At 43.3% G+C, this 14,931-nt stretch overlaps 1 protein-coding gene and 1 long non-coding RNA gene across 2 annotated transcripts in view; one reads left to right on the top strand and one right to left on the bottom strand.

The window, feature by feature from the left end:
- Positions 1–5,428, top strand: part of LOC126512399 (uncharacterized) — a 10,621-nt gene extending 5,193 nt beyond the window's left edge. The window contains exon 3 of the long non-coding RNA XR_007595029.1: positions 3,404–5,428. This is a non-coding gene — a long non-coding RNA (uncharacterized lncRNA). The remainder of the gene's footprint in view (positions 1–3,403) is intronic.
- The window catches only part of Ddah1 (dimethylarginine dimethylaminohydrolase 1), a 122,053-nt gene that overhangs the window by 81,421 nt on the left and 25,701 nt on the right, over positions 1–14,931 (bottom strand). The gene's annotated exons all lie outside the window — the stretch shown is intronic.

The raw sequence follows: 14,931 nt of genomic DNA, 5'->3' as shown, positions 1-14,931 counted from the left end.
GAAAAAAAAAAAAAAAAAAAAAAAAAAAAATGGAGTCCGTGAATCACAGGGCTTATCCCTTGGTGACCCACCTCCTCCAGGAAGAGCTGACCTTTCAAAGGTTCCACAACATTCCAAAATAGTGCCGCCAGCTGTTGTCCCACGAGCCTGTGGAGGGTATTATAGTACAAAGCCTTACATACACCCCTGGAAAGGGACCCTCAGATTTAGCCCAGCCACTATCCTGAGCACAACAATGAGGGAATAGCGTAACCAAGGGGCGCAGAGGTTCACAGGGAGACTGCTCACCCCGAATTTCACATGAACAGTCTTTTGGAATTATGTCATGTCACAGGTGGGAATGAAAAAGTCTGGGTAACACACTTTTAGAAAATAATCTTATTTGAAAGAAGTTTTATATTTATGCAAAAACTGTAAGCCAGCACAGAGGGTTCCCACGCACCTTGCAACTCGTCCCCTCCATTACTGACATAGTAGCCATTATGGTACATTCATTATCACACATGGCTACATTGTCAATGACGAACTAGCAGGAAAGAAGAATCAAGGACAGGAATAGGAGTTATCCACTCCTCAGCCTGTCTCCTCCCCAGGGTGTCTCTAGGCCCTAACATTTCTTTTAAATTTCACTTATGTGGATAACCTGAAGAGCTTCAAGGAGTGGCGGTCAGCTTCTACGTTTTCTTTGCAGAACGCCCCCAACTTTGGATCTGACTGACATCTTTTCCTCCTGAAACATCGCCTTTATGGCTTGTGGGAGGCGGAAACGAAGGAGAAAACCATTTTCACCATTTTATACAAACAGCACCCTCCGAGCAGGAACTTATCTGGCTCACACTGACCCGGACTGCCTGGCCGAGGCAGCTGGCTCACACTGACCTGGTCTGCCTGGCCGAGGCAGCCTGTGCCCAGTTTCTCCCCTGCAAAGCGTCTTCCCCGAACTCCTCCACACACTTTTCCACAGCTTCTCGTTGAAAGGAAGCTGCTATGTGCAGTCTATGTTTAGGGAGTTGTGACTTTCGGGTTACCTCCCTAAAGGCAGAATGCTTAAATAAATGTTTCCACATTCTTCTGTGAGGGAGATGTGTCTTTCCTCCCATGTGTTTGTTCAGTGGCTTGTTTACATCACGAGAGCCTCAACCCAGAGCATTAGTTTGTTGCTCTAATTGCTCCACGCTTGGCCATTGAACACTTTTCAGTCGACTTCTGCGTGCCCCCGACACACACTTTACCTACTCACTTCTAACCTCTGCCAACCATGAGCCCAGAAATACATGTGTATGTATATATGCGTACACAACACTTATATGAACTCGGAAACATCTGTAAGCATTTCCACAAGGAACCATCTGCACCTCCAGAATCAAATATGGACTCCTAGCAATCTCTTTGACTCTAATCCACCACCGGCCTCACGGATCTGTAAATTCCTTTGTTCCACCGTCTGCAGCCCACTCACCCAGCTGCTGATTCTCAGTGGCCTGGGAACCTCACAACACCACTAGATCACAATGTTCAGTGGTTGCTTCTGCTTCTAACCTAAGGGCTTTTCCTTGTTTCCAAAGTCACCTGGGTCAGCAGTTCCATCCCTTTCTCCCTCTCTCCTCCCCCTGTAAAGTTGTTTCACTTATACTGGAATATAAATACAATTTTTAATGATTCTGCTTTCCATTGGAAACTCACCACCTCTTAAATGTTTTTTTTTTTTTTTTTTTTTTTTTTTTTTTTTTTTTTTTTTTTTTTTTTTTTTTTTTTTTTTTTTTTAGTTTGTACACTGTGTTTTTTTGCATCTTTTCTGGGGTGTTGTGAAGTGCTGTATGCAATGACAAATGCATGCTATCATATAACCCTAACAGAAACACCACATGGAACAGTTTCATTGTCCCACCCAATACCCAGGGCTTCACCTCTCCTCTCTCTATCCCAATCACTAATCCTGTGTGCTGCTGGGGTTGTGTGTCTCCCAAGCTGTCACACAGAGGAATCATAGTGTCTAGCCTTCTCAGATGGATTTATTTCCGTTTGCAAGGCACTTTAAGATTCGCTTGTGCTTCACACAAATTACTGTTCATTTCTTCTTATTGTTAAATAATTTCCCTTATATGGATACACGTAGTTAGATTATTCCTTTAGTTACAGGATATCTCGCTGCTTCCAGGTTTGGGTGATTATGTAGATGCTATAATACATAATTAAATGCCAGCATCTGTGTGCACATAAATTTTCATTTTCTTTGAGTAAATGGCCAAGGGCATAGTTGCTGGACTCTGTGGTAAGAGTGTTCAGGCCTTGAGAGAAGCTGCCACAGTGGCTGTACCATTTTACATTCCTACTAGCAGTAAGAACTCCTTTCATTTTATATCCTTGCCAAGCAGATGATAGTAACATCTTTTCTATTTCAACCTCTCATTAAACAAATTATGCCCCTCAGTTTAATTGGTAATTTGTTAACATGAAATGAATATCTTTTTATATTTTTTATTTCCATTTGTATGGTTTTTATGGAGAAATCAATTATTAATCATACTATTTTATTATTGTTGAGTTTGTTCTTTTGTTTTGTTTCTGTTCTGTTTTTTGAGGTAAGATTTCTCTATGTAACCCTGGCTATCCTGGAACTTGCTGTGTAGACCAGGCTGGCCTCCAGTTCACAGAGAGATCTGCTTCCACCATCTCCCACAGGCCCGAAACTACAGGTGTGCACCACCAGGCTCTCACCTTTATTGTTGAGCTGCAAGAGTTCTTTGGTTTTTTTTTTTTTTGTTGTTGTTGTTATATTTATTTATTTACTATGTATACAATATTCTGTCTGTGTGTATGCCTGCACGCCAGAAGAGGGCACCAGACCCCATTACAGATGGTTGTGAGCCACCATGTGGTCGCTGGGAATTGAACTCAGGACCTTTGGAAGAACAGGCAATGCTCTTAACCTCTGAGCCATCTCTCCAGCCCCGCAAGAGTTCTTTGAATGTTTTGCATAGAAATCTGTTGGGGACTGGGGACCACCAGACCCTGAATTTCTTGTAAACAACTTGTTTTCCTCTGTTCTGAGCAGCCTGCAGCTGCTCTGAGCAGGAGACCTTGATGGCAGGGGACTGGGTTCTGATGAGTCTGCAGCTGAGGGATCCTGAGAGCTGGGGCGGGGCCAGAGCCCTATATAAGCTGCCCCTGAGCACAGTAAAGTGGGCATTCCTGGCATTTTTGGATCAAGGATGTCCCCTTGGCCCTGTCTGTCTGTCTCTGTCTGTGTATGTAGGTTTTTAAAATTTCAGCTTAGTTCCCATAGCTGTAGTGAGTAGAGGGCAGAATGGAACCGGTGTAGTTTTACAGAAATCTTCTACCAGGTATGTGTTTTACAAGTATTCTAACTCCATCTGTAACTCATCTTTTATTCACTTAACAGAATCCAGCCTCACTGGTGCCCATATCACAAACCCACAGCCTTTAGCTCTGTGGCTGTCTCTACATGGTTAAAGCTACCTAGCCACGGATCTCGTTACGACAGCCCGAGAAGACAGACACAAAAGGCTTTTAGACTGAACGAGCATGGGATCAAACTGGACCCTCTGCATGTGGCTGACAATGGGGGCTGACTGAGAAGCCAATGATAATGGCACTCGGATTTGATTCTACTGCATGTACTGACTTTTTGGGATCCTAGTCTGTTTGGATGCACACCTTCCTAGGCCTGGATGGAGGGGGAGGGCCTTGGACTTCCCATGGGGCAGGGTACCCTGCCCTCCTTAGGACTGGAGGGGGAGGCTGAGTGGGGGAGCGGGAGGGAAATGGGAGGAGGGGAGGAAGTGGAAATTTTGAATGGTATTATTTACAAAGCAATAATTTTTTTTTAAAAAAAAAATCCCTGTCAAAGATCAGTTAACTATGCTTGTATGGCTTTATTTTTCAGGATTTTTTCTAGATTAAAAATTCCAATCTCCATTGCTGGTATAGAAGTGGTTGACTTTGTGTATGAAAAATGCGCCCTGAGGCTTTGCTACAATTCTTTCTTTGTTCTTGGAAATTTGTGAGTGTGTGTGTGTGTGTGTATGCACATGTGTGTGAATGTCAATTCTTTTAAATTTTCTCATGTAGAAAATCATGTCACTTTAAAGCAAAGGGGAGTTTAGTTTTTCTTCCTTCTGCCTTTTGTTTCATTTTCTTGTCTTATTATACTTGCTAGCCCTTGCAGTACCTGTTCCTAATCTTAAAGAGCAAATATTTAGCTTGTTACCCTTAAGTATATATTTGCTGTAGAAATTTGATATATGTCTTTTTTTTTAAGGATTTTTTAAAAATCACATTTAGTTATGTGGCTGGGTGGTATGCCTGCCACAGTGCATATGGGGAGGTAAGGGAGCTACTTGCAAGAGTTGGTTCTCTCCTTCTCCCGTGTAAGTGCCAGGAGATCAAATCCAGGTTTGCAGTTGCCTTTACCCTCTGGGCCACCCTGCTGGTTGCTTGCCTTGCTGGAGTTCTTATCCAGTCAGGGAAGCTCCTCAACATTTTTGGCTTGCGGAGAGCTTTGGCTTGTTTTGTTGTTGTTGTTTGCTTTTGTAATTGTGAGTGGGAGTTTCCTCACATAGTTTTTTCTTTATGTGTTGGTATGAATTTAAGATTTTTCTTCCTTCTTGCCTAGCTGATTTGGAAGATTATGTTGATATTCGAGTGCTGAATTAGACTTTTATACCTGGAATAAACGCTACTAGTCATGGCATATAATTGGCGTATATATTATTGGATTCAGGTTGTTAGTATTTTGAGGACTTTAAAGATTATTCATTTATTTTATGCTCCAGTGCATGTATATGTACCACACGTATGCAAGAGCCTGAGACAATCAGAAGAGGGCATCAGATCCTCTGGAACGAGATTTCTGGGCAGTTGTGAGCTGGCATCTGAACCCAGATCCTCTGCAAGAGCAGCAAGGGCTCTTAACCACAGAGCATCCCTCCAGCCATGAGGGTTAAACAAAAAGTCAACATTCTTAAGAAACATTGGTCTTAAGGCTTTTCTCGCAATGTCTTTGTCTGCTCAGTATTAGGATAACGTTGGCTTGTCAGGTGGGTTAGCATGTGTTCCCTGTGCTTCTGTTCTATGAAAGAGATCATGGAGAATTACTTTTCTTTCTCTAAATGTTTGGTAGAATCCAACAATAAAAGCAATTGGACTTGCTGCCTTTCACTTTTAAGAAGACTAATTACATTATGACAGAGATGGCCTATAAAACTGAGGTGAATATGATGTATGGCTCCGCAACCTTGCAGGGTTGTGTTTTCTGCACAGGTATAAAAGTCAGGTGTTACCGGACAGCACACAGTGTAGAAGGGGTTCTGGGTAGGTGCTTCCGAAGACCCATTTGCTTACTCTCTCCCCTTAGCCAGTATCGCTGTCGTCTCGACCACAAAGCGGGCATCATTATCATCGGATGTTTTAGTCCATGCAGGTGTGTAGTTACAAGGCATCGTTTAAGTTTCTGAGTTCCTAAAAGACTTCATAAGGAGATATAGGAAGCCTCTCTAATGGAAATATCTACGCTTTGAGATTTTAAATGAAACAGTTTTGTCTTTCAAATTTTCTCTAGTGATTGTAGTTTTATTACCGTACAAAAAGTTATAAAGTAGAACAGGATCACTGTTGGATTTACTTTCTAGAGTGTCGGCTTAAAAGAAGAAGAAGAAATAAACACACAGAACATTAGTTATGTAAACAGTTAATGAAAATGATCATTCATTAGTTCATTGCCACAGGCTGCAGGAGAGAATCTATTGTACTTCTGCTGAGATATTTATTTGGGCTCCGCTAAGAGGCTTTTAATATTTCAATTATCGAGGTCGTGCAGTACCATTTTTAAATTAAACCTTCCTTTGCAGTTCATTTTCAGGTGAGCTGTCAAGTCACACTGCTGCTGGGTGTAATTAGGGACTACATCTCACACTGCAATTCTTCCATGCTGAAACCAGCCCTCACTTCAGGACTGTAGCTTTACGTTTCCACTTTCCAAGACAATCGTCACTTTGTATACATACATACACACACACACGTGCGCACACACATACACATACATACATATATACATACATATACACACATACATACACACATATACATTCATACACACATATACATACATACACATGCATATATATACACATACATACACATACACACACATAAGCAAGATTTTCTAAATAAAGTTTATTTTAAAATACACACACTTCATCTTTGGTGCGCTGCTTTACTTTGCGTGTAGATAGTTTGTAGCCTCAAGCATTACTAACTCAAATTTTGCATTTGCCTTGCATTAGATCATGATTTTAGTTAAAAAGGTAACTTAAATAGCCACACCTCAGTTTCTCTACCTGAAATTCATTTGTTAAAAAAAAAAAATGTGTGAAGGTCTGGAGAGATGGCTCAGCGGTTAAGAGAGAATGCGGCTCCTGCGGAGGACCTGGACACTCACTCCAGGTAGCTCACAGCTACCTGTAACTCCAGCTCCATGGGCACTGGCCTCTGAGGGCACTGGCACCGATGAGCACACGCCCACACCCAGCTCCACACATATACACATACACATAGACATGATTAAAACATGTCTTTAAAATATGTACGGAGTGTTAGACACTGTTCTAACTGCTATGGGTATGCGTGAATGAAATAGTTTTTAAAAAGATCCTGTCGAGGGGAACCTGATAGATCCTTTCCTGCAGGGTTACTGTCGGGACCACACATGAAACACTCAGAACAGTGCTGGGCACGGAACAAAACTCCCAGGGGCTGGAAAGACGGCTCAGCAGTGAGAGCGCCTGCCTTGAGAGCCTGACCACCTGAGTTCAAGCCCCGGGACCCACATAAGAAGCAGGATGTGATGGCATGCATCCGTATCCCTAGCTGGCTCCCATGGCAAGATGGGAGGTGGAGACAAAGACTCACCAGGAAGCTGGTGGGCCAGCTGGCTCGGCGTACATGGTCAAGTGGTAGAAACAACCAAAACTGTCTTGCAAAAGATCAAAAGGAAAGAACTAACTCCCAGAAGTTGCCCTCTGACCTCCACACACGCACCACGGCATGCCCCATCCTTCGGGTACATGAGCTGGCATACACACACAGCTAATAAATATAAAATAAGCTTAAAATGGTCACCATCATCTTCAATATTGTATACATCATTCCCACACTTTTTTTTTTCATTTTATTTTTTCCCCATTTCTTATCACTGTGGAACAAGACTGAGGTCAGAGCATTCTGTGTGACAGTGCTAAGCCTCATTTCCTTACCGCCTGCCACCCCAGAACTGGTGTACACAGCACACAAAATGGTTTGTGCAGAAATGCTTTGCAAAGTATTGAGTGCTACAAAGATCATACATAGTACTTGGCAACAAGCCTCACCATCTAGAGTACACCATCATCAGTACAAGGTAACCAAATTACACATTTTTTGACAAAGGACTTGCACAGCTCCTACACCAGGAAGTCCGTGCTATCCTGACAGCTTCAGAAGCCATCCTGTGCCGAGCATGTCCCCAGCTCCCAGCTCACTGTGACACTTTCTCCCTTTCTCAGGCTGCCTGCCCGGAAAGCCGTGGCTTTGCAGGAGTGGTGCCTCGCGACCGTAGGCCTAGCACGTGAGAGGTGGAAACTGGAAAAATCTAGAGTTCAAAGCCAGCTGGGGTAACACTGGAACTCGGGTACGGCCTTGGCTAAGAGACTCAGCCTAAAAACAAGAAACAAAAACAAAATGGCACAAGCAAAAAAAAAAAAATGATTTCAGGTGATTGTTATTTATTTGTTAAGTCAGGGTATGAGGATTACAGGCCTCTATTGTCATACCCAGTTTATCTGAGATCTTAAAAGTCTTGAAAAGTACTACATTTCCCTGGCCTGCCAACTTAGACTAAAATTTCTAAATTTCCTTATTAAGTCAAGGGTAAGATTCATTCAAATTCCTTGTTTTATAGCGGAGTCAAACAAGGCTCAGAGAGGCGAGCAACCCCCGAGAGCCCTTGAGAATCAGCACCTGTTGCCCTTCCACCCTTAATCCAAGACAAGTGAGCCTCGTGGAGAAGCCCCGGATCCCAGCTGAAATACAGCTTAGCCCTACAGTATATAAAAACGCACCTTTCTTCTGTTTCTAGCAGGGTTTTTATTTTACTTCCCCCTCCCTGCATGTAAGCTTGCTGTGGAGGGTGAGGGGAGGAGGAAAGAAGAATCTGGAGAAGAGGGCATTCTGACCAAGGCATGCTGAAAACTCTGTTCATTTTCTGGAAAAACACTGTTTGCATGTGTGCTGCTTTATATTTCTGCCCATGACCCCGCGTGGAAGGAATGGGCCAGTCGCTGAACTTTGTTTAGGGTTCTTCTGCCAACTGGTTTATATGGTAACTTGGACTCGAGCAACACTCTACAGCCCTGAGCTCTCAATATAGATGCGGCATGCGCAAAATGTTTGTGTGCTTCCAGTCCTGGCGGAGCCAGCTCCGAGAGACAGACTGGGCCGGGCATCTAGCTGGTGGCTTGATCACTGCCCTGGGTGTGTTTATAGGACTGTCAGCTGCTCTGGAAAGACACATAAACACAGTGCAAATGTTGTGTCACAACCGTGAGAAAGAGCAGATGTGGAGGACGCCACAATACGGCTTCTGCTGGTGGAGCATATGTTCACACCCATTCCACCTTGTAAACACTTTGGGTGTTTGCAAATGAGCTGTTCTCGGAAATACCACAAGGTGTGTGTGTCGCGGGCACTGGGGGCTGTTCGGGATTTTCAGAAGGCAAACACCTAACACTGAGAGCTGAACGCGGAGGAGACAGGTATACGCTGAGGGACATTTATAGCACCCACTCATACCCCAGTCTTAACCCTTACACAAAGTCCTAGGCTGTGGCGCTAACCAGCTGAGTCACAGCTAACACGCTGACTTATCTATTTTTATGGGAACCCAAGTAGTGTGTGTCACTCAGCGTCCTCGGGGTTATCCACCTGCCGTGAACCAAAGCCTGAGACTCGAAGCTCAGCCGAGAAAGGGATACTGGTGCGTGTGCACAATTCTGTCTGGTTGGACAGCAACACCACTTCACAAGCAGAAGGTTGTGGTCAAGGTCAGTGAACTGACACCCGAGAAGGCAGTGGGAATGGCCTGTTCTCCACCAGCTTCCTGCATCGGACTCAAGACAAGGAGCCCCAGACAGCACAGAGAGCCAGCAGGGTGTCTGTTTGCCCATGCTGGCCTGGACAGCAGAGAGTCCGGAGCTTTTGCTCAGGATGCTCAAGGCGGATCAGCTCCAGAGGACCAGCGAACTGGCTGGACTGCAGTTTCTAGTGAAACTTTCTCCTACTAAGATGGATGATAAAGAGGGGACTGTAGCCATCGCTGCAGGGCTGAGTCAGCAACACAGGGAAGGGAAGGGGTGATGAAGGCGAGGTGGAAACCTCTGTAGACAAGAAGGCTAGGAAACCCAGCAGGGCTGGGGAGAGCAGGAGGCTTTTCGGACCCACCAAGGACAGCAAGGACAGCAGTACAAAGCAGGCTACTGGGCAAATATTTACTTCCTTGTGTGACAGTGAGAAGATTAAAAAAAAAAATCCCTGGGGACTGGAGGGGGGAAAAAAACTATTCCTTGAGCTGAAACTCTCCCCTGGAAGTCTGTCCCCTGCTCCCTCCCTCTCCCCATTTTAATCCACTTCTGCTGCTGTGACAGAGGCTCTGACAGAGCAATTCAGGGGAGGAAGGACTGTGCTTGTGTGGCTTATAATTCCAGGTCACAGTTCACGGTGTGGGGAAGTCACAGTGCCAAGGATTTACAAACACCAATAGGAAAGAGCAGAAAACACATCATGCTCCCTGCTTGCTCAGACTCAGCCCTTGGGGTCTAGGACTCCCCAAAAGGGAACGGCGCTGTCCACAATCGACTGAGTCTTCTTATACCCATCAACAATCAAGACAATCACCAAAGACATGTCCCCAGGTCTCTTCCTAGGAGATTCTAGGCTGTGTCCTATCGACACTCAAAACCAACATTCCAAAACCAACTAGCACATTCCAGCATTAGGCACAGGACCAGAGTCTCAGCACAAAGATTTATTTGCCCCAGAGGGACAAAGAACTGCCTCTGGATAGAGAGGGGACAGACGTGGCCCATGGGCAAATGGCAGCTTATAAAGGTAAATGGGGAAACCCCATGTTAGGATGAGGTGTTTAATTTTGATTAGATAGGCTAATTAGGGAGGACTTTTGATTGCTGTATTTCAATAAATTGATAGCTGGACCTTAGTAGTCAGATCAGGAGGAGGAAATGGCCAAATGGTGGCTAGATTTAGGACTGTAATCTAACACTTTTTAGCAATGTAGCGGGAATGGAGAAGGGCAAGGCCTGCCAGTGCCATGTTTGCCATGCTTGGGCTGGCTAGAGTCCCTTAAAATGTTAGGTACAGTCCTTAAGTTCTCCCTCAAGCAGGGCTACTCTGTACCCTTTGACCTATTACAGCGGGTCAGTTGCTCCATCTGAGCAAGGTCATTGTTCTGTGTTTAAGCAATAGTCCTTAAATGCACCTATTTATCAGTTTTATAGCCTGATGGGAAAAGAGCGCAATCAAACTAGATGGGGCACACGCCAAACTTGGTGGCATCACGGGCACAGGGCGCATGGTCCTTCTGACATGGGCTTGCCTTTGACATCAGTGTGGGAGAAAGCTCTCCAAGAGGATGTACTTTATCAGAACCGCTGGCGCTTGTTTTACGGCACCAACCCCAACAGATAGTACACACAGCCACTCAAAATGATGTCACTTCTAAGTACCTGTAGAAGAGCCCCGGGGGAACATGAGGTGCCTGCAGTTTTAGAAAGGTATCGGTATATGTGGGACGTGTCCCTCTGTGACAACCTATACACCACCACTCCTTAAACTACAGAGCACACAACTCAGTGTGTGGGCCATGGAAGTTGGCATCAGTAACATGTTTCTGAGCACTAGAAGTCCAAAAATTCATTTAAAATAAGGCAATGAATGAATCCGAGGTACCTCTGTCGCTTACCTGTGCTGCATCAAGCAACTTCACTATGGCCTTGGTTAGGAAGACACAGCATGTGCTCTTTGCAGCATGCATGCCGTCTCCACATGCAACACCACAAATGCTGTATGAGATGCTGTGGCGAGCATTCAAGACTATTGTATGATAGGAACTGACGGTCTTTACTGCTCATACGGAGTTTTCTGTTCTTGGAGAAGTCTAACAGTTAAACTGTAGAGGACAAAGACTTGAGATATTTTCTTACTGTTATTCCTCAGTACGTAAGCATCCAATTAGCATGCTGGTGGACTATATTATGTTAGAATGCTTGATTTTTATAAATTACTGTTTGAGTTTGACAGAATTTTCAACAATTTCTGAAATGGCCCTAAACGTACTTCTGCTATTATGTACTATGTATCCATGTGAAGCAGTGGTCTCAACACTGCTGATTATAAAAGCAAAACATCAATCAGCCTGGAAAACGCTGATGATGTTTTGCCCCGCAGAATAAAATGTTCAGCCAAGATTTATTTCTTTATGTAGAAATAACAAGAACAACTATTTCATTAGTATGCAAACTTGCTTTCCTCTTCTGTGAATGGTAAAATCACATGTATACCGAAGGCTTGTTTTAAAATAAATGCATGCGTGCAATGTGTGCATGTGTATGTGTACTTAAATGCAGGTATGGGTGGGTGTGCTCACTCGTCTGTGGACAGGTGGAAGTCAGAGGCTAATCTTGGCTACATTTCTCTATCACTCTTCTCTTTCTTTCTCTCTCTCTCTCTCTCTCTCTCTCTCTCTCTCTCTCTCTCTTTCTTTCTTTCTTTCTTTTGAGGCCAGGTCTCTCACTGAACCTAGATCTCATTGTCGGGGGAAGGCTGGCAGGCCAAGGAGCCCCAAGACATGAATATTGCTGTACCCCTAGCCCTTTGGTTATAGGTCACCCCACTATGCTAAGTTTCCATTGGGGTGCTAGGATCCAAATTCAAGTCCTTATGGCATGTTTAGCCACTGGTCCAGCTCCCAGCAGACTAAATTTTCTTGAGCTTTAGGGATGGTTCAATGGGTAATGGTGCCTGCTGTCAAGGTTGACGACCTGAGTTTGATTCCATGGAGCCACACAGTAGAAACAGAGAACTGATTTCCACAGGTTGTCCTCTGACCTCCACATGCTCAGTGGCTTGAACATGCTCACATAGATACACATGCACACAGGATAAATAATAAATTAATACAATAACAAACATTGATTTTCATTTATTATCAATAAACATTTGATTTGGATGTCTATACACCTGAGGCTATGCAAAAATTTCTAAGGTGAAGACGGCCAACAAGTGAAGAAACTCTAGAAGCCCCGCCCTAGACTGACACCGTGGCTCGTGCTTGGTAGTCCTCGAGCACAGTCACACAGCTAGAGTGAGGAATACCACACAGCAGGCTCCTGGGTCCCTCTTCTTCACATTCCCCTTTCCTTTCCATGGGCTAACAAAAGCATTGCTTCAGCTAACACACGCAAACCCAAGGCTCCCTCTCCCAGAACCGACTCTGAGATTTCTAAAACACAGAACATAGAGTGAACACAAACCCCGTTGTTCTAGGTGCTTCTGAATATGATGTAATATCTGGTTTTTGCGTGGATTATTCACGGCCAGGTTTCGTTCAGAGTGGATTCTACGCTGCCTAGATTAATGAAGGAACATTACATCCCTTGATGGCACAATCCAATTGCTTTCAGGAAATGCAGTTATTTTAATAACATTGAAAACCAAATATAATTAAGAACGTGAATATTCCCAGCAAAACATCACATGACATATTCCAGAAAGCAATCTAAATGCCTGCTAGCTGAGCTGATGATTTGGCTTATCTAAGCTACTTCAAATATTTAAAGTCTAAATGTTAATTCAACTGTTATTCAAATGTTTAGTGTGTAATGCATTTAGAAAAGTAACTGGATTTTTCACAGTAATTCTGGTATTTTAGCATCTTTGTTTTTGTTATTTTTTTTTTTCAAGACAGAGTCTCACAATGTAGCTCTGGCTGTCCTGGAACTCACTCTGCGCACCAGCATGACTTAGAGAGATCTGCCTGCCTCTGTCTCCCCAGGGCAGGATTCAAGGCAAGCACCACTATGCCCATCTGCATCTTAGCATCTTGAAGAGGTGGTGCAGTGAAAAAAAAAAATTAGAAACAAGATGCGGCTGAGGCTTAGACTGATGCCAAATCACCAAAACAAAACAGACCTCAGTCCGGATGGAGAGCTCCCTCTCATCCCACATAATACACATATGCAGAATATCTGCTTTGCTTTGTTTCCCTCTGCAACACTCACGCAACAGCACGGTGCCAAGAGGAGTTGTAATGAGAAGATTAAACACCATGGAGCCAGCAAGGGGATTCTAGCTACAGAGCCAGGGTTGGGGGTTGGGGGTGCTGCAGAAGAGCAAGAGCGCTCGGCTGGGGAGAGGGAGGCTTCCTCTGCCGCTGTAATGGAATCTACCTCCACACAAAGACTCCAGGAAAAGCTACTTCATTTTGTAGAAATCCCTGCTTTAACTCTGAGCAATACTGACCACTTCAATCTCACATGTTGACTATTCGTACAGTCTGAGACCATTTCCAAGGAAAGCTCGCTAGTATTCTATTTTTAAGAAACTTTTAAGTATTGTCATCAATCTAACAACTGAATAAATGAGATGCATATGAGTTTTCAGCTCAAAAATTGAGCAGATATCTTAAAATTTCTTATTTTTATATTCTGTACCATTCTTTTGCAAGAACATTAAAACCACTTGTCCTCTTTCATAAAAACCAGTCAACAACAAATTAACAACCACTCATTGTAATCTACACAAATATGTTATTTGCAGCCTAAACAATATTAATTCTAGAAACCTACTAAGAAAACTTCAAATGTGACAGATAAAACTCATTACTTCTAATTTAGCTAATTAGCAGTCCACATGTGCAAAATATTGTTGACATTTGATTTTGTAGAAAAGAACAGACATAAATGTTGTGGAATATCCATTTACACTGTGTAAATATATGTGGCTGTGATTGGTTTAATAAAGAAGCCCACTAGCCAATAACTGAACAGAATAAGGTTAGGCAGGAAGACCAGACTAGGAGAATGGTGGGAGGAAGACAGGCAGGGTCTGGAGTCACCAGTCAGATGCAGAGGAAGCAGGAGATGAAAGTGCCATGCTAATAAAGGTACCACCGTGTGGTATAGCATAAGAAAGGAATATGGGCTAACTTAAAATGCAAGAGCTAGTTAGTAATAAGCCTGAGCTATTGAGAGAACATTTATAATTAATATTAAGCCTCTGTTTTGGTTATTTGGGAAGCTGAAACACAGAAATCTCTGCCTACACATAAATCTCATGTATTGTGTTATTTAGGCCCAATGTAGCATTTGAGCAAAATAACATCAGTTTATATATTTTTATTAATTAAACTTCTATAACATTTATGGAGTAATGGTGGCTTGTGAAATGTCATTAGAGCAACTGGTTTTCCACTGTGATTTATCTCCCTATCCCATACTGCTTCCTTCATGCCTTATGACACAGCTTTCATGGTTGACTTTTTGGTTATTTTTTTAATATTCAAATATTTCAAATCATACCATTTGGGGAGAAATAAAGACTACATTAAATATAACTTCATCTAGCTAAGCTTATAACTCAACACATGCTTGCAACCGTGGCACTTGGGAGGCTGAGAGACTGGAAGATATTTCAAGTCTGAGGTCAGCTTGGACTACCTATAAGATACTATCTCAAAAAAAAAAATAAAAAAAACAAGGCAGAGACAGAAAAAGAAAGGAAGGAGAGAGGGAGGTGCGGGAGGGAAAATACAAATGAACCTTGGCTTAAATCTCACTTTATACAAAAATGAACTCAAATTAA

Source organism: Alexandromys fortis, unplaced genomic scaffold, assembly GCF_014885135.2.
Source record: "Alexandromys fortis isolate MF-2015 unplaced genomic scaffold, M_Fortis_MF-2015_v1.1 scaffold_124, whole genome shotgun sequence".
In the NCBI taxonomy this organism is placed as follows: domain Eukaryota; kingdom Metazoa; phylum Chordata; class Mammalia; order Rodentia; family Cricetidae; genus Alexandromys; species Alexandromys fortis.
This window is presented reverse-complemented; position numbering and strand designations above follow the sequence as displayed.